Here is an 18,712-nt window from a genome sequence, read left to right on the forward strand (position 1 = left end):
TTGTCAGGTAATTAGAAAGCTATAAGAAGATACTACAGGCATATGACTATATAACAGTGTATCTAAGCATTCAAGGTTGTTTTAAACGCAGTCTCTGTGCTGAGAGAGCTCACATTTTTACAGAACGGTAAAGTGATGATGAGAAAAAGCAAAGAAATCCATGCCCAAAGGTCATTCCGCAGTGAAAGCATACTTTTCAGCAAGCTGGCAGGTTCATGGGCAGTTCACTGCTGACCACCTCAAGGACAACGGAGGCCCGACGGTGGTTCTAGCCAGACAGCGGCGTACTTAAGGCCTAATTTTTTAAAAAACTTGATGTCCTAATAGGTTCTGGTATCTACGGCTGAGAAGTATCAATGGCTTATTCTTCCAGTAGGAGTTTACTTTGTTTCCTTCACTTCTCCATATCTGGTTATTTTTATTCGACACACAGTAAAACACATCCCTGAATGGAGAGAGCATACTAATGGATCAAAGGTGTTCCAAGGGCATTGCCACCAATATGTCAACAGTGGAATTTACCTGGCTCAAGGGACCCAACAGTCATTAAACAGGGTAGCAGTCGGAGGCGCCAATGAGCTCTACAGTGTTATAGTTAACCTTGACCTTGATAGGGTGGGTGCACCTCCTGCTGGTCAATAAATGAGGTAAATTTAATGGCAGCCTTTGAGGTGAACCAATATTTTATTCCTTGGCCAAGCCTGAAAATGTGGCTGGCCAGAGGGAGCAGAGGGTGATATTTAGGAGTGTGGAGAGGCAGGCAAAATGCTCGTAAAGGACTTGGAAAATGCTTATAAACGTGGTTGAAAAGAGACAAGGCACTGGAAACAAAAGCAGATTTTCCAAACCAAATCTCTGAGATGCAATTATATTTTTTTTCTGAAGACAGGCTCTGGTTGAACTGTGTGGTACAACTGCTAACAGCCTTTGCCAGAACGAGTCAAGTAAACATGGCAAAGAAATGTTTTGTCCTTTAGGGAATATTGACTTTTTTCTTTCCTGTGACTGGTACTTTTTTTTTTTTAAACCCTACCTGGAAACAGTTATAGTTGTTATAATGATATCAAAGTAAATGCAGAGAAATGAATTAGCCCCGTAAGTACTTAGCATATGGTGTTGTCGACATAGTCAACATAACAGAATAAAAGTTTTGTGAGGTTTTCCCTTTCACTTGACATTGTGTTTGCTTAATTTTTTTGGATAGTCATAATTTTTGGCATTTGAATTTAAAATATTGTATCTGCTTTTTACACTAAATCAAAAACAATTTTTTACTAAGTTACAATAGTGTTTTAAAGTGAAAGGAACAGAATATAATTGTAAACAAAAGTAGTAGGATTGACATGATTAGGGCAAATATAATCTAATTGCTATCTTAAATGCAAATTACTATGATTGAAGGCAGAATCTGATCTAATAACTCATAGTACTTAAAATTACATTTACCTGTTATTTCATAACAAAAAATCATTTTCTTTATCTTTTCATCTAACTGACTTTTGATTTTCAGAGTTTTCTCTGTAAATGATTTTGAAATTGAAGGAAGGTTATGGAAAAAGGCTCAGTAAACTTTTAGTGTTTACTTATCACCTCAACATACATTTAGGAAAAGTCAGGGTATATGTAATTTAGAATTACTAGAAATACTTAAATACTTCTTCTAAATACCTAAATATTTCTACTAAATACCTAAATACTTCGTATTTATCAGTCTATTTTCTCACAATAATGAAAGTACAACTCTTTGACATTTCATAAATCCTTCAACTTGAAACAGGCTAGGAGTTTATAGTGTTTATGCCAATTAAAGCATCTGATTAATGCCTCTTTTTGAAAGATATCAGCGTGCTCACATAAGCCTCTAAAAGAAATATGTTAAAAGCTATAATGCAACAACAATAAGTGTTTGGATTGCTTTTTTTCCCCTTTTAAATAGCAGTGTGGCCTCTACCCTGCAGGTTCCCATGGATACCATTCTTATCCTCAAGGGCCTCATGGTGACGCAAGCGTAACAGCTGTAGACACCACCAGGGGGTGCCAAAGGACAGCACCTGTTTGCATAATAGGCTAAAGGGCACTACACAAAGAGTAGAAGAGAATTACCCAAAGCGATAAAATTAGTACTCGGATCAACTTTAGGCCATGGTGGAGTGTCTTCTTGTGTTAATAGATTCGTGCAAAGGATCTTCAATAACTAGAGATGGACGGAACCATTGCAATCATCTGGCAAACCTCCTTGTTTTATACACAAGTCTATCGAAAGACTCCATTGGTGAATTGTTGCAGAACTGGGACGAGTACTGGGACCAGAACTGAGGTCTCCAGACTTTTCCATCAGTTTCTTCCACTCCACCATGCTATCTCTTCACAGTGAAAATGCTGCAAGGGGAGTTCATACATTGCGTTTGACCTAGCTCTGTTGTCCTTTTCAACACTTTGGTGGCTGGAAAACCATCTCCTTCCATGAACTCTAGATTTTAATGACTAGATATTTAGAATTTGCCTCCTTACTACCTCCTTAGAGATTCTTATGGAAGAGAAGAGGATTCACTTTGAGGACTTTGTGTTCTACTTAAGGAAACCACATAGGGAAACTACTTAGGAAAATTAACCTATTGGAGTGTGTTCTAATTCTTCACTTTTTATCTCTATTTTTTCCATTGAGCACCAGCTGCAGGATCTTTCTTATTTCTATTGTCAGGACCCTGTTGGCCTCTTGTCAAAACTAACAGAATCTCTCCTGCCAAAAAATACATTAGGAACTAATATTTTAAAATACATGAAAATGTCTGTATTACAATGCATGCTAAAAACCCATTTTTAACTGATACAGATCCAAAGTCTTCACGTAAAACCTATGTTGCTGCTTTGTGATAGAACCTCCACCTTCTCCATAAACAACCAACTTCAGGCCCACATTATGGATCTGGGTGAAAAGCCCAGTGCACAGCATAAATTAGAATTAGAATCATAACTGAAACCTTTTAGAGGGCCTATCGATTTTAATATGCTTGGTCCATAGAGGCGGCTTCAATGAGTCCACTTCCTCCTAATTTGACAGCTGCTTTGTTATGGTCAGAGCTTGGACTAACGAGGTTACAGCTGTCAGGGTTAATCAACAGATCCAAATATGACCAAGGAATTGGGTAACTGGTTTCAGTAAATTGGTGCAAATGTACAGATTGGGTGGGCAGTATTTACAAGGGTAACTGAAAACAAACTTTCATAAACTGAGCCAAGCATGATCTCACTAGTTCTCAGCTAGACTTTGGGGAGATAAGACACAAATTACAGAAACAGGAGATGAAATACAAAAGCATTCATCGCTCTGAACTACCCATGAATAGCCTGTTTCTATCCAGCATATTTTCCCTCTTAAGCTAGTATCTAATTTAATTCCAATACTTGAACCTGGTCATTCCCTAAAAAAGTTCTCAGACTGTCTTGATGATTCAGCTTGGGATTTGTGCATTGTTTACCCTTGCCGTGGGACTTTATGTAAGAGCTACGCCCCCCCCCCCCCGCCCATCTGTGCACTTATGAGAGCATCCAAAGTGAGTGCCACGATGGCTGCACGTCCATTTTGTTATGAAAACATCATTCTATTAATATAAATACAGACTGCATTTGCCAGGGCTAACTAGAACAGGTGCAAAGTCTTTAGATGCTTGCTTGCACTGAGCAATGAAGAGAGTAGACAAACAGTTTTCTGTGGTGGCGCTACTGGTGTCGATGTAACATTCATCTCTGTTGCATTCCTTGATGGTCATGGAAGGTAGCCCGGGAAACTCAATCCGACTAGCTGGTAGGGTCGAAAGGGAGGAAGGAGGAAGAGAAAGATAGCGATGACATGGTCTCTAGGATTCTGTTTATGCAAATACTCTCCTCTTGATCTGGGGCTCACATGGGTTATGTACAGAGTGCATTCTGTCAAATCTCCTGCTGTGAGTTAGGGGATGCTGCCAACAAAAATATTCTGCTGATTCTGAATTTAGAAAACAGCGTAAAGACTCCTAATGTTTCTGGTCTTCCTTCCTTCCTTTCTTTCTTTTTTTTCTTTCTTTCTCTTTTTTTTTTTTTTTTTTAAATCTTATCTATGTGACTGTCACTGTGTTTTCCATGGTTTCAAATTCACTTTGTAGTTTTCCATGCAGGAGAAAGTCATTGCTGAAAGGCACAGCTGGGTTCCTATCCCTATCTTCAGAATTATCTCAAGATTTCACTTCATCTTATGGAGTGAAGGCATTAAATGCATGTGCTCTTTGTGGATAAGTCTTCATAAATAAACAATAAACACTCTATAGTTGTGGATCTTCATACTTTTGGGGAGCCCATGCTCAGAAGTGAGTTCTTGAGGGCATGAGTATGTCACATACACACATGCACATGCATATATGTGCATACGTACATATGTGCACACACTCATATGTAGTAGTTTTGGATTAATTGTTGCCGATTCTATTATGGTGGTCTCGTCTACGGTGGTAGGCAGAATTCTAATGGCTCCCAGGATTCCTGTCCCCTGGGGTACGCGTCCTGTGTAATCTTCTCTCCTTGAATGTGAGACCTGTGAATGTGATATTGTTTCCGAGATTACCTTGTGTTATATGGCAGACATGAAGGAATTTCAAAGATATCATTCAGGTCCCTAATCAATTTACTTTGAATTAATTAAAAGGGAGCTTATTCTGAGTGGTGTGACCCAGTTAAGGGAGCCCTTTAAAAGAGAATCTGGGGCCCTCTCTGAGGTCAGAGAAATTCTCCTGCTGGTTTTGAAGAAGGCAGTTGCTATGTTGTGAGACGGTCCATGAGAGGGCCACATGACAGGAACTACCGAGACTTCTAGGTGTTGAGACAGGCCCCGAGCTGACATCCAGAAAGAAAACAGGGACCTCAGTCCTACAATAGCAAGGAACTGAATTCAGTTACAACCATGTGAGCTTAGAAGAGGCCCCTGAACCCTAGATGGGATCGCAGCCCTGGCTGAAGCCTTGATTTCAGCCTGGTGAGACCTTGCGCAGGGAACTTGGTTAAGCTAAAAAACGATAAATGGGTATCACTTTAAGCCACAAAAGTTGTGCTAATTTGTTGCACAGCAATAGAAAACAAATAAACCGTGTTCAGTACAAATTGTATCTAGGCTTTGAATATCAGCAGGACTGGCATTCTCAAGAAAGGGAAAAGTGTCCCCACATTGTGCACGCCACAAATTACCTGTTATAAAGAACATCAAATTATAAATGATGGCAGTGGTTGTTATAGTCTTCTTGTTAAACATCTCATTTTCTTCTCTGCCTTGGGGTTAGTAGCTACTCTTTCATTTATCAAAAGGGATAGGCGTTTGTTTGAATTCTGATTTAAGGCTTCAAAACACAACATCATAATCAAGATGCATTATGTTTTTGTTACGGGATTAAGTAATTATTCATGAGGTTTCCTAGCTTTTCCTCTGTGCTACCTTCTAAAGAGGAGTCTGGCTTGTCACCAGACTAATCTGTGGGTTTTGTCATGAAGAATCAGAAGGAAAGGGAAAGGAAAAGATGACAGGAAGCACAAATGCCAGGGCTGGGTATTTGGTTTGGGGGGAATATGTGCTGGCAGGGACCTTCCTGACCATGGAAGCAGGGATCCCATATCCCAGTGCTAAGAACATTGCCTGGCATGTAGGAGGTGTTAATAACTATTTAAAAATAAAGACATAGATGGCAGGCAAAAGTAGGATTTTGAAGAGGCATTCTCAGCTCTACAAATCGCCTTCATGGTATTAAAAATCGAAGTAAATGACTGAGTGTTTTTTTAAATGACTTTCATGAACTGGACTCTGTTCTTTGGACTATAATACCACGTAAAGTCTGGGCCACTGGGATCAAAGATTTGTAAACATACATGGGTCACACATCTTAAGTGCTTACGATATTCCAGGGACTGGGTCCTTATGACGACTGTAACATGTAAGATGCAGGTCCTGCCTTAGTGCTTCTGCTATCATGGGAGATCATACCAGGAGATCCATCTTCCTCTGGTGTTGGTAAGGTCAGCAGCAGAAGGACAAACTCAGACACACCCAGACTTGCAGAGATGCTCCTCCACCCATACCATGGATAGAATGGCGCAGTAGGCCGGCTGTCCATTCACGCCCAACTTGTCGGTCTGAGCAGAAGTGAAACATAAGAACCACCCAATTTTCTATTTACTGCAGTGAATCATTGATATCCTCAGCCTTGATTTTATCTCATGATTTGTACAAATCCAATCAAATTATTAGTATTCTGAATCATATACAGAAATGTAATGCTTTAAAGGTAAAGGACAATGCCCGGTTTCTATCTGAAGTGATTCTTTTAAATAAAGCACCTACATACAAAGCTTGGGTAGGGACATAGGAAAGGGGAAAGCTGCTCATTCTTTTTTAGATTAAGTGTTAGCAAACTATAGTCTGTGAGCCAAACACAGCCATTCCCCTGGTTTTGTAAATAAACTTTCATTAGAACACAGCCGAATTCATTTGGTAATGCTTATGGGTTTTTTGTTTGTTTGTTTGTTTTGTGCTACAGTGGCAGAGGTAAGTAGTTGAAACAGAGGCTGCCTGACAAAGCCTAAAGTAGTTCTCCTCATTCCTGCATAGAAAAAGTTTGCTGAGACCTATTTCAGAAAGGCTTCCCTTATTTATTAGTTATCCTGGGGAAAAAAAATTTCTATGGCAGTAGAGTTTGGTTATTTAGGAAGAGTTAGGAAAATGAAATGTTTATAAGGATCAATTTGAACAATATCTAGCCCTGAAAACAATAATTAACAGTAACTGTGTTCTTATTAATCAAGCTAAGTGTTTTGCAAACATTGCCCTATTTTATCCCATAATAACTTTATCAGGTCCTATTATTCCCATTTTACAGGTAAAAAAAAAACAAACACAAAAAACCTGAAGCTGAGTTGGGACAAGGAATTGTCAAAAGACAGTTGCTTCCTGTTGCATCTGGGATAAACCCATGTATCTATGTCTATCTTGATCCGGAGCCTAGAACCTAAATATCACACTATAATAATGTATCAAGATGATACATATTGGTATATCCTACACAAGACAATTAGAAGAGAAAAAAATCATTCTATTTTGGGCCAAATGCATATTTTGGGGTTGGAAATATATAGTACTAAGAAGAGTGAATGAAACATGAACTTAGGAAGACAATTTTTCAGTGTGGTTTACCTGAAACCTCTGATTTTTATTTCTTGTCTTTGTGGAACAAGAACCATTCATTAATCCAACAAATGTTAACTGAGTATTTACTGTGGCTAGGTACCTGATGGCCATGGAAGACCACCCTTTCCTCCAGATGGAATGATGTTTACTCACATACACTTTTCTTTTCACTCTCGGGACAGAGGAAGATAATGCTTGCCAAACTGACACAATTCTTAGGCAAGAACTTCTGGTTACAAAGGGGGATAACTTTCCAAGTCTACTTTAACAAGAATCACATGTCAAGGGGTCTCTAGGTAACCTAGGATGTCAATGAGAAGCCCTCAGTAAATGCCAGTAGAATAGAATTGAATAGGATTTGTTTGCCTGTGAATAACACCAGGCTTTTATTACTAAGGTTTGGAAAAAAGCCTCTAAAGGCGATGAAAATTGGGGATTAGGGAATATCAATAATAATTCTTTTTTGTTTTTTTTGTTTTTTGCATTAAAAGGTTGCAACTGCTTCCTAAAAGTTTGTTTAGAGCAGTAGTTCTCAACTGGGGGGTGATTTTGCCTCCCAGGGAATATTTGAAAATATCTGCAGACATTGTCACAACCCCAGGGGAGAGTGCTAATGGCATCTAGTGATTAGAGGCCAGGGATGACACTCAACATCCTACAACGCACAGGACAGCCCACAGTGAAGAATTAGATCACCTAAAATGTTAATAGTGCAAAGGTTAAGAAATTCTAGCTTAGGGGTTTTATTAGCTTTTGAGGGCAGTAGAGAACTTATCCAATTCAGATAGTCACATGGGCAAACGTAGAGAGCAAGTCTTATTTGTTCAAGAAGAAACTTACACAACAGCAGAATCTAGCCCATATGTTTTTAACTACTACTGTGTTTCCCTGAAAATAAGACCTAGCCAGACAATCAGCTCTAATGCATCTTTTGGAGCAAAAATTAATATAAGACCCAGTCTTATATTATATTATATTATATTATATTATATTATATTATATTATATTATATTATATTATACCGGTCTTATAGTAAAATAAGACTGGGTCTTATATTAATTTTTGCTCCAAAAGATGCATTGGAGCTGATTGTCTGGCTAGGTCTTATTTTGGGGGAAACACGGTACTGATTATTTGTAGGTATAGAATGAATTTTCAGATCCACCTATTTTTTTTTTTTTTTTAATATCCTGGAACTTATCATTAACATTTATATGAGTTTCCTAGAGCTGTCATAACAAAGCACTACACACTGGGGGGCTCAAACAATAGAAATTTATTGTCTCACAGTTCTGGAGGCTAACACTCCAAGATCATGGTGTCAACAGGGTCAGTTCTCTTTGAGGGTCATGAAGGAGAATCTGTTTTATGCCTCCTACCTGGCTTCTGGTGGTTTGCTGCCAGTCTTTGGTTTATGCAGCGTCATCCTGATCCCTACCTTCATTGTTACATGGTGTTTTCTCTATGTCTCTGTGCCCAATTTTCCCCATTATAAGGACATGTTGGATTAGAGGTCATCTTAATAATCTCCTTTTAACTTGATTACCTCTTGATTAGACTATCTCCAAATGAGGCCACATCTGAGGCACTGGGTGTTAGAATGTCAATATATATATATAATCAGTCAGTTCAGATAGTCATATGGGCAAAAAAATATATATATATATATATATACTTATCCAGTTCAGATAGTATTAGGACTGGGTTTTATATTAATTTTTTGCTCCAAAAGACGCATTAGAGCTGATTGTCTGGCTAGGTCTTATTTTCGGGGAAACACAGTAGTAGTTAAAAACATATGGGCTAGATTCTGCTGTTGTATTAGTTTCTTCTTGAGCAAATAAGACTTGCTCTCTACGTTTGCCCATGTGACTATCTAAACTGGATAAGTATATATATATATATATATATATATATATTTTTTTTTTTTTTGACCATGTGACTATCTGAACTGACTGATTATATATATATATATATATATATATATATATATATATATTGACATTCTAACACCCAGTGCCTCAGATGTGGCCTCATTTGGAGATAGTCTAATCAAGAGGTAATCAAGTTAAAAGGAGATCATTAAGATGAGCTCTAATCCAGTTTTTGCCCATGTGACTATCTGAACTGGATAAGTATATATATATATATATATATATATATATATATATTTGCCCATGTGACTATCTGAACTGGATAAATATATATATATATATATATATATATATATATATATTTTTTTTTTTTTTTTTTTTTTTTTTTTTTTTTTTTGGTGTGGGGGAACAGGGGACACAATTCAACTTGTACAGCAACACTGGCCAATAATGTTTTAGAAATGGCCAGTTCAGTAGTTATGCGTTTTCACAGTGTACTGAACATCCACTTTCCTTTTAAGAATCTAGAAAGGCAGACGCTTCGAAGAGACCTAGTCGGAAAGATTCAAATGAACTTTCATTATAAAATGATAAAATTGATATGAAACAGGTTTAGCTTTCAATTCACTCATGGCACCATTGTCTGACACAATAAGTGAGCCTTAAACTCTTTGTGAGCCTTCAGCAAGGTCTACTACCGAAGTCATAAAACAGATAAGTTTGCTTGCAGAAAAGCGGCATTTGTCCTGAAACTGAATATGACCAACTTAATTTGTGCTTAAAGGGAGACTGAGTTGGGCAGACTTGCTTACATTATTGCCTGTTCACGTTTCTAAATGGTCTCCCTGCAGCTTGTGGCCACCTTTGGTGGTCAGTGAAGTACTTAAACAAAAGAGCCCAATGTGCTCGCTGCAATCCTGCCACCCTAAAGCGACCAGCCAAAATTACCTGTGACCTTTCCCAGGCGTGTGAGCAGAAAACCCTTCTCGAAAGAGGGAGCGATAAAGAAATTTGGACTTTACTCTTTCATGGGTTTGCTCATAGGAATGTTTATTGGCGAGACACTAAGAATAAACCCAGTTATTGAAGAGGGAGCTGGGAAGTTGACAAGCATGGCTAAACCCAGCAGAGAAATTTGATGAGGAAATTAGATGCTGTGTAGATGGTGTGTAGTGATTAGTCTTCTGAAAGCCAGGATTATTATATAAGTAAGAGGGGGCAGGGCAGCTTATTGTGTCGGACAGACTCCATTTATACAAGTATTCTTCCAGTTGATTCTAACCATAGTGCTGCATTTGTTTATACATTTCTTGCAAACCCTTTTCCTTTTATGAGATGAAACACCAAAGTAGCAGCATTTTCCCTTCAAAACTAGATCTCAATAAGAGGAATTAGGATTAATAAAAATGTGCAGCTAAAATCTCATCCTGAAACAGGTTTCTTTTAATGAAGGCAATGTACTTTAAACTTTGTATGTTCATTAATGCTTGGGTTTGAGTGCACCGATAGCAATAAAGAATCTTGGCCCTATAATCACATAACACAGAGGAAAAGAGGTGAGTCAAAACCCTGATCAAGTGAGCAGTTTAAAGTCTTATTCAGTGACTTCTATCCCAAACTGGCTCTTTTGCAACCTCCAATCTCACATAATCATTTGTTCTGAAATGCTTTTCTAATTATGCTTTCACTCAATTGATCAAATGAGGTAATATGTATTGGGCTAACTTAGCACAGTACCTGGCACATAATAAGTGCTCAATAAAGTAGATTATCCTCTCCTCATTTTAATTCCCACCTTCACCCCACTACCATTTTCATAGCCACACACCAAAGGCAAAAACAGTGTAAAAACACGAATTTCAGCTGTCCACACGGTGTGATTGCTGGTATTTTCCTCAGCACCCTCTGCATTGTCATATGTAGCCAGACCAGCTGCAGATTAAATGGCTTGCTTAAACTGTGGTAAACAAATTTTATGTGTGGATTTCTTTGACAGCCATTATGACCCTTTTGTGGGAAAAACTCAACCTTAGCAAGCTAAAAATTCAAGTGACTTCAAATGTGGTCCATGTTTCAGATTGTACAGACCAATTTTTTCTGTCTGAAGTTGCTAAATGCAGGGAGAAAGCATTTGCCTGTCTAATGTCAAGCATGCAACTAACAAAAACTACATTTTGGGATGTTTTCTAAAACCATGTCATCCTTGATTTTTTTTTTAAATTTAAATAATGCATTTCATCTGGCCTTATAGTTACTGCTTTAAATGAATTATTGCAGGTTGTTTGCTTAGATAATATATCCACCAAGTCACTCAAAAGAGAAAGAATATAGATTAGTAATACATTAATTTTCTGGAGCTTAATTAGTTAATAAGTACAATCCATTCTTGTCACAAACAAGACATGCAACAGAAACTTCTCCAAGTCTCTCTGTTGAAATTGCCCAGGAACTTCACTGGGTAGAAGATGTCATCAACTTAATAAATGGATTTTCCGCCTATTTCCTAAATGTAACCCAATATTTTATATATACAGTGAGAAATGAGGCACAAACAAAAAAACTCCAAGAAATTATTTACTAATGCTGATGTGTTATGTAAATGAAGTTAGGGTATTTAATATAGAGTATTCTTGATGTGTGCTCTATACATTTTATGAATGCATGCCTTTTGCAATGAAATAGCACTCAAATTGCACATATTGCAAAAGTTCTTTGCATATCTTTAGTCGCTTATTCCTTGCAACAATCTAATGGGCAAGAAATATTTGTACTCCCATTTTACAAATTAGAAAACTGAGGCCTAGAGGGCTTAAATAATTTTCTCAAAATCACAAGCTAGTAAGTGGCAGAGCTCACGTTCAAAGCCAGGCAGTTTGGCTCCAGTTCTTGTGTTCTGAAACACCATATTACTTCTTAATGGAGAGAGAGAGAGAGAGAGACAGAGAGAGAGACAGAGAGAGAGACAGAGAGAGAGAGAGAGACTCATGATGGAAGAAAATTCTCAGAAGAACAATCTCAAATCAACTATCTAAGCTTTCACTTTAAGAAACTAGGAATAAAAGAGTATAATGAAATAAAGAGTATAGTGTACCCAAGAAGAATAAAATAATTAAAAGTAAATATCAGAAATCAATGAAATGGGGGAAAAAAACAATAGAGAAAAGCAATAGACCAGCTTTCACGCAAAACTAGACAAAAGAGAATTTGGGTCTATATGCATTGTATTCAACTAATTGATTTTATTTTTAATTCATAAAGTAAAACAAATATTTTTAGGATCTTAATATTAACCCTTTACTAAACCATCATATCTAGTCACTGTATTTATAAACTACTTAGAAGTTTATATTATAAGCTTGAGAGCATTTCTTGTGTAGTCCAACAATTTTACATTTAAATAAAAAAGCATGTGTTTTGAATATGCATAAGCATTTTCATTCTTCATTTCACACTGGTTTCACATATTGTTGAATTAATTGTTTTGGGCATGAAAATCATCAGTTTTTTCTGAAGTGATCATCCTGCCTCACAAAATGCGGAAGAAGTACAGTGCCATTGAATTAGTCACGAATGCTTGCTTTGTTTTTCTTGCAAAGTCTGCCAAACCAAAAGTGTTTCAGGGGTTTATTTTACCTTTAAATGGAAGGACCAATTCCTTGGAGGGAAATTATATTTTGCACATTACAGCTTAAAATTATATTTATTTTATTTTATTTTTGCAGCAGAGGTATTGTGACAAAACAGTTTTTTTTTCTTTGCAGTCATTATTTGCCAAGAGAGCCTTAAAAATGTTGCTCATTTTCCTTTCTGAAGACTCTGCTATTTCAAGTATGTTTTCTCTCTCCATTTTTTGCCAGCTGTGCAAATTTTTATAAAACAGCTTCAATATGAATCTTTTATGACTGTTCTTCAGTCATCTGAGTTATACTAAGCACGAAAGGCATAAGAGATATCCACTTTGGATACTGGCTCAGAGAGAGAGCAGCATGCAAGCCACACAAAAGAAACTGGATCCTCTAACAGCTAATTAAAAAAGCATTACTTTCCACCAGGGCTGACCTCCAGCCATATAAAGGATAAAGATGGCTGTCTGTCAATCATGTTTACCTAACAAATTCTGGCACGGGATCATGATGAATGGACAGATCTAAAAAGGGATGATATTGCTCAGAACTCCTTGGTACTCTTAATACCACCTTTAAAGAGGCAGAAGACCTCATCAGTAATTCAAAACCCCTGCCTCAGTGCTAGGGATACACCAGGGCTAAATTTGCCGAGGACGGCAAATACTAGATACAAGAAGGCAGGAGGAACATGTTTTCACATCCGCCAGGATTTTGATGTAAGCGTACTTAAGATATCATAATGAGTTCATGTACTCTAATGTTTTTATTCAGACATTTTAAAACCTATTTCATTACTTGACGGTAAACCAAAGACATAACAGTAGTCTGTTTTTGTTCTTCCCTGGAGTTATCTCAAAACTAACTGGCAGGAAGGAATCCCTGAAGTCATTTAGTCCATCTCCCTGTTTCCAGGCAGGTCAGCAATATCTCTCTCTCCCTCAGTCATAAAAATACTAGGAGAAGGAGAGTTCATGATTTACTTTGCTATTCCACTATCATGATGGTAGGTTGTTACAGCCAAGACATTTCTCTTAAGTCTACACTAAATTCTACCATTTTTAAAGCAGCATTTCATTCTGCTCTTCATTAAAATAAAGCAAAAACAAAAGAAAATAAAAGCAAGTCTTTACTATCAGCCATAAACTATCTCTTCACAACTTTCCACTATGGGATCAACCTGGTAAAAGTTATGATTATCTCCACAGGCTTTCTGGTCTTTGTGTTTCAGCACAGTGTTTATTACCTAAGGTCTGTCTTTGTCATTCTTGCTGAGTTTACGTTGTTTGCTTTGATACTGATTTTGGACCACAACAAGGAAAACGGTGATTTTTTTTTTCTCATTAGCTAATAGTGATAATGAAAATAACAATAATACTACTAATAAAGCACAGTTCCTGGAGAATAGGAAATATAATTTGACTGGCTATTTGGATGATATTTACCTGTATTTTTTAGCTTCACATACTATATCCTGAGATGGTACGATGGCAAAGAACAATCTGACTGTGTTGGTAGGACATCCTCAGGTTCTTACTTCTTCAAGTCCTCTTTATTTTGGGATTTATTTTAATGCATTTTGCTAAGTCAGGTTGAGACTGTGATCTATCATATCTCTATTCTTTACCATCTTTGTGCAGAGTATTTATTATTTTTTATTTCTCCCTTGAATCAGGTGAAGTAAGATGTGAAAGTATCTTATTTTGGCTTTATCCCAATTAAATATTATAATTTTTTTTTTATTCTTTGACCATGCTCTGTCTGTAATAGGAGCATCTTCATTTTCTACATTTCCTTAGTATGCACATACAGCTTTTGTAATACACTTATAATTGTTTTCTAATTACTTAATGTAAGTTAGTCTTGTCTTTTCAAAGGAAAGAGGTAGTAGGAAGTTATGTAACCTCTCAGTGCCTCAATTTATCACAAGTAGAACCAGGCACAATAACAGTACTTTCTCATAGGATATTTATGAAGATTACAAGGATTGATGCAGTGCTTAGAACTATTCCTAATATTATACATCATAAGCAGTGAGCTAACCATCCATTTAATGTTGTAGCAATATCAATCAAAAATCCAAGGAACCAATAAAAATACAGAATTCTTTAAAGATAATTTCTGTGTTTTTACTCAGTTGTATCTGTCATATGTGCTCCTCTTTTTCTCCCCTTCTGGCTGATATTCTCCCACAAGCAGTTTTCCTTGGTCAGGCATCCTCTCAGGTATATGCTCCTTCATCATTTACAAAGCTACATTATCTCAATTATTTCAATGCATTTATAGGGTATACTTATATAATTGCCTTTCAGAATCAACTCATCATACTTATTTTCTTTTTCTGATTTGTTAAATTTGCAGTTCTATGAAGAACATTATCAGGCTAATTTGGTTTATTGGTCTCACTCATCATATTAAAATTTTACTTAATCCAATGATTTTGATCCTCATAAATAGATTTTGGGTGATGAGTTTTAATATATTTCCAACTTTTGTCTATAATTTAAATGGTAATGATTATTCCATGTCCATTCTCCTTTAACTGGAGAATACATCAGTGCCAACCTTTGGTCTTTTTCTAATTGCTATTAAAAGATTAAGTTATAATTACCTAAATATTCTAGTTGATGAGATTATAGCTTTTTAATTTTTGCATGTCTACAAACCCATTATTTTAGTGTACAAGGAAATGAAACAAGGAAATGGGGGACTTCTACTTAGTAATATAAATTCAGTGTTATCCTGGGACTGTGTGTGTGTTTGAGATTTCCTTGCCATTCCTAAGAAGGGAAAAAGACTTTAGATAATTTATGATATATTAACGATGCCTAGTTGAAACACATCTGTAACTTGCAATGTTTAATAGTAGTGAGAAAGCTTAATTTGCCCTCTCTTTTTTTATAATCCATGTTATAAAAAGAAAAAAAGGAATATTTGAGTTTAGAGAAAGTGAAACACTAAGCAGGGAATATTATGTGGCTCCTTCTTTTTATTTGCTTTCCATGAGTTTTACCCTAAAAGTCCTCTAAATGTCTGTCTTCATAACAGCTTTTGGCACTGTTATTTTTGGGTGACCTAATAAAGAATGCAACACAAGAAATAAGTATAAGGGCTTTGGGCCCTGTGGACAAATATCTGCAATCAATCATGAAATTTACAACAGATACTAAAAGGAGAAGTGATTTTACAGAGAAAGGATCTAGAATGGCATAATGTCATCATAGGAAAAGACTCTAAATGGCATTCAATTCCAATGTACTCCAGAGGGGCAACTGATATTTCATAAATCATCTACATTAAAATATTATGTTGAAGGGTTATAAAAATTGAGGCATCAACGCATGTAATTTAAAGTGCTTGGCTTTAAAACTAAGTCACTCCCTTGAGACTGATAAGAAATATAGCTATCTCCTATGCAAAGCTTCATCATAGAACTTGTTTAATCTCAGAATTACCATAGTAGAAGAAATTTTGAAGTGTTCTATCAATGACTTGTAAACTTAAAATTCCAGTGAGTTACTTCTCTTACCACGCCAATCCTGCATACTATGAGCATCCAACACCATTTTGAAGTGATTGGGTCAAAGAGTGGAACAGTTGTCCAGGTTGAACTTTCAAGGAAGGAAAATACAGTATGGTAGAAAGTGAGCTGGATATCAGACAACCAATGAGTTGGACATTTTGACATCTATAATGCTTTATATAAAAATATTAAGTGAATACTTCAAATGAGGCATCAAGACAATCAATGTCACAATTCAAATAGAGCTATAAGACTTTGAAGCAACATTTCCCTTTTTAGTTTCATGGAGAATTCTAAACATTTAAAGAAGTAAGTAGAAGTATAAAATGAATCCCTAGTATTGAACACTTGGCTTCAACATATGACCAGTAGTGTTTCATCTCTATTCTCACTTCCTCTATTAGTGTATTACTTTGAAATAAATTCCAGACATCATATTACTTCATCTATAAATACCTTGGTAGATACCACTAATAGATAAAGATTCTGCAATGTTTAACATAGCCACAATATTATCCTTCTAAAAGAATTCACTGTATTTCCTTAATATTGTCAACTAATATTTACATTTTCCTGATTCCTTGTAACTATTTTTTTATAGATATAGCATGTTTGAATTAGGATCCAAACAAAGTCCATGAATCATGTTTAGTTGATGTGTCTCTTCAGTCTGTTTTAATTTATACGTTTTTCCTTCTTCTTACTTTTTCCCCTTGTAATTATTTGTTGAAAAAACAGGGATGTTTGTCCTATGGTTTCCCATATTCTGGATTTTGTTGATTACATTCCTACTTAATAAGTTTCACTGTTCTCCTGTAAACTGACAATAAGGTTTAAATGCTTGAATAACACCACATTTTCAAAGAAGATGGCCCCAAACTAATCCTCTTAACCCTTCACCCACAAAGAGAGTAGAAAGAATAAGGGTTAGAAATCGGAGCGGATGTTTGAAGGGAGGAGTTGGTATGTTTTGAGTTCTTTTTCACCTCAAATCAAGAGAAAGGGCTTTAGTGAAACCACTCTGAGAGCTGCATTTAGTCAGTATTTGGATTCTGCCTAAAAAACATCTAAAAGGTTGGTAATGGAAGGACTAGCTTCTTTGATGTGGAGCCAAGGAGAGCTGACTGTTGAGATTTGCACTCCTGAAGTTTCTCAGTCTAGAGGATGTGTGAGATTATTTTATGGACCATAAGTGGGAAAGAGTGGCATGGGATTAGTTAAGATTCTAACAAGAAGACTACTAGGAGGAAGACACTGGATACTTACGGAAAGAAGCAGCAGCAAGAGACTGACCAAAGTACAGATGGATTTGCCCTTGATAATAGAACTTGAAAGAGACATCTGAAGCCACGGATGTGCTGTGGTTTTTTAGGGATAGTTCTCCCAAGAACTGATGAAAGTTCCTAGTAGCGAGAGTCAGATCCTACTTTCTGCCTTTTTCACTGTCCAGTTGGGAGGAGCGTCTTGATCAGAGAGGCAGAGTTGATGATGCCTTGTGATTGGAGCACATGGGAAGAAAGACAGAAATTATCAGAAATGGCCTCAATTCTTGCTTAAATGTTTTCAATACAATCCCAAATCATGATGATATTTGACCTTAATATTTATTCTTTGGTGTACCCCACCCAAATCTAGAATGTAACCTCCATTATAGACAGGAACACTTGCCTGTATCATCAGCAGTAATTACAACAGTGCATGGCATGAAGAGTTGCTCAAGAAATATTTGTTAACTAACTTACTACTACTTTATCTATCTTTATATGTGATTTAAGTCTTAAATATTGGTATCACTTTAGTAGTGTTTGCAAAATTTATTTAATAACTATTAAATTGATCTCTTTTTCTATCTTTGGAAGGAAAGAATATACACGTTCTTCAGTCATTTTTTTTTAAATTTAATCTTATCAAAGATCTAAGTTATCGTCTTTCAATTTCAGAAATTGAAAAGAACAAAATCAAGCTTCTTATTTTATAAATGAAAAAGCTCAGAGAGGATAAATGTCTTATCCAAAGACATAGGAAATCCAGTAGAATATAGTTTTTCCATAAATGAGCTATTTACCATTTCTCTCATTTGTATTAAATTTGCTCTGTTAATTCTATTGTAAGCTTATTGTTGATGCATTAATTTATACTTCTACCTAAACTTCTACAGCATCTATGCAAGTACTGGGCACAAGTGTCCCCTTCAAACAATATAGGTTGATTAATTGAGTTATTGGAATATCAGCATGCCACTAAAACAATATCAAGAAAAATACAAAGTATTATAAAAATTGTGATATTAATATTATCCAAGTGCTTCCTTCCAACATTTAAATATCATTACAATAATTACTTTAAGTAAAATTACATTTTATATTCAGAACTGCATTTACATGAGTGTGTAAAGACAAATTATATGAGAAAACATTTACCCAGAGTTTCTTTTGCTACTTGAGCTATGGTTTGCCCATTTGAATAAATAAAGGAAAATAAAAGACAACTA

General features: G+C 36.2%; 1 long non-coding RNA gene across 1 annotated transcript in view; it reads left to right on the forward strand.

The window, feature by feature from the left end:
* Positions 1–18,712, forward strand: part of LOC141571901 (uncharacterized) — a 192,967-nt gene that overhangs the window by 64,811 nt on the left and 109,444 nt on the right. The window lies entirely within an intron of this gene.

Source organism: Rhinolophus sinicus, linkage group LG05 (assembly GCF_036562045.2).
Source record: "Rhinolophus sinicus isolate RSC01 linkage group LG05, ASM3656204v1, whole genome shotgun sequence".
NCBI classification, from domain to species: Eukaryota; Metazoa; Chordata; class Mammalia; order Chiroptera; family Rhinolophidae; genus Rhinolophus; species Rhinolophus sinicus.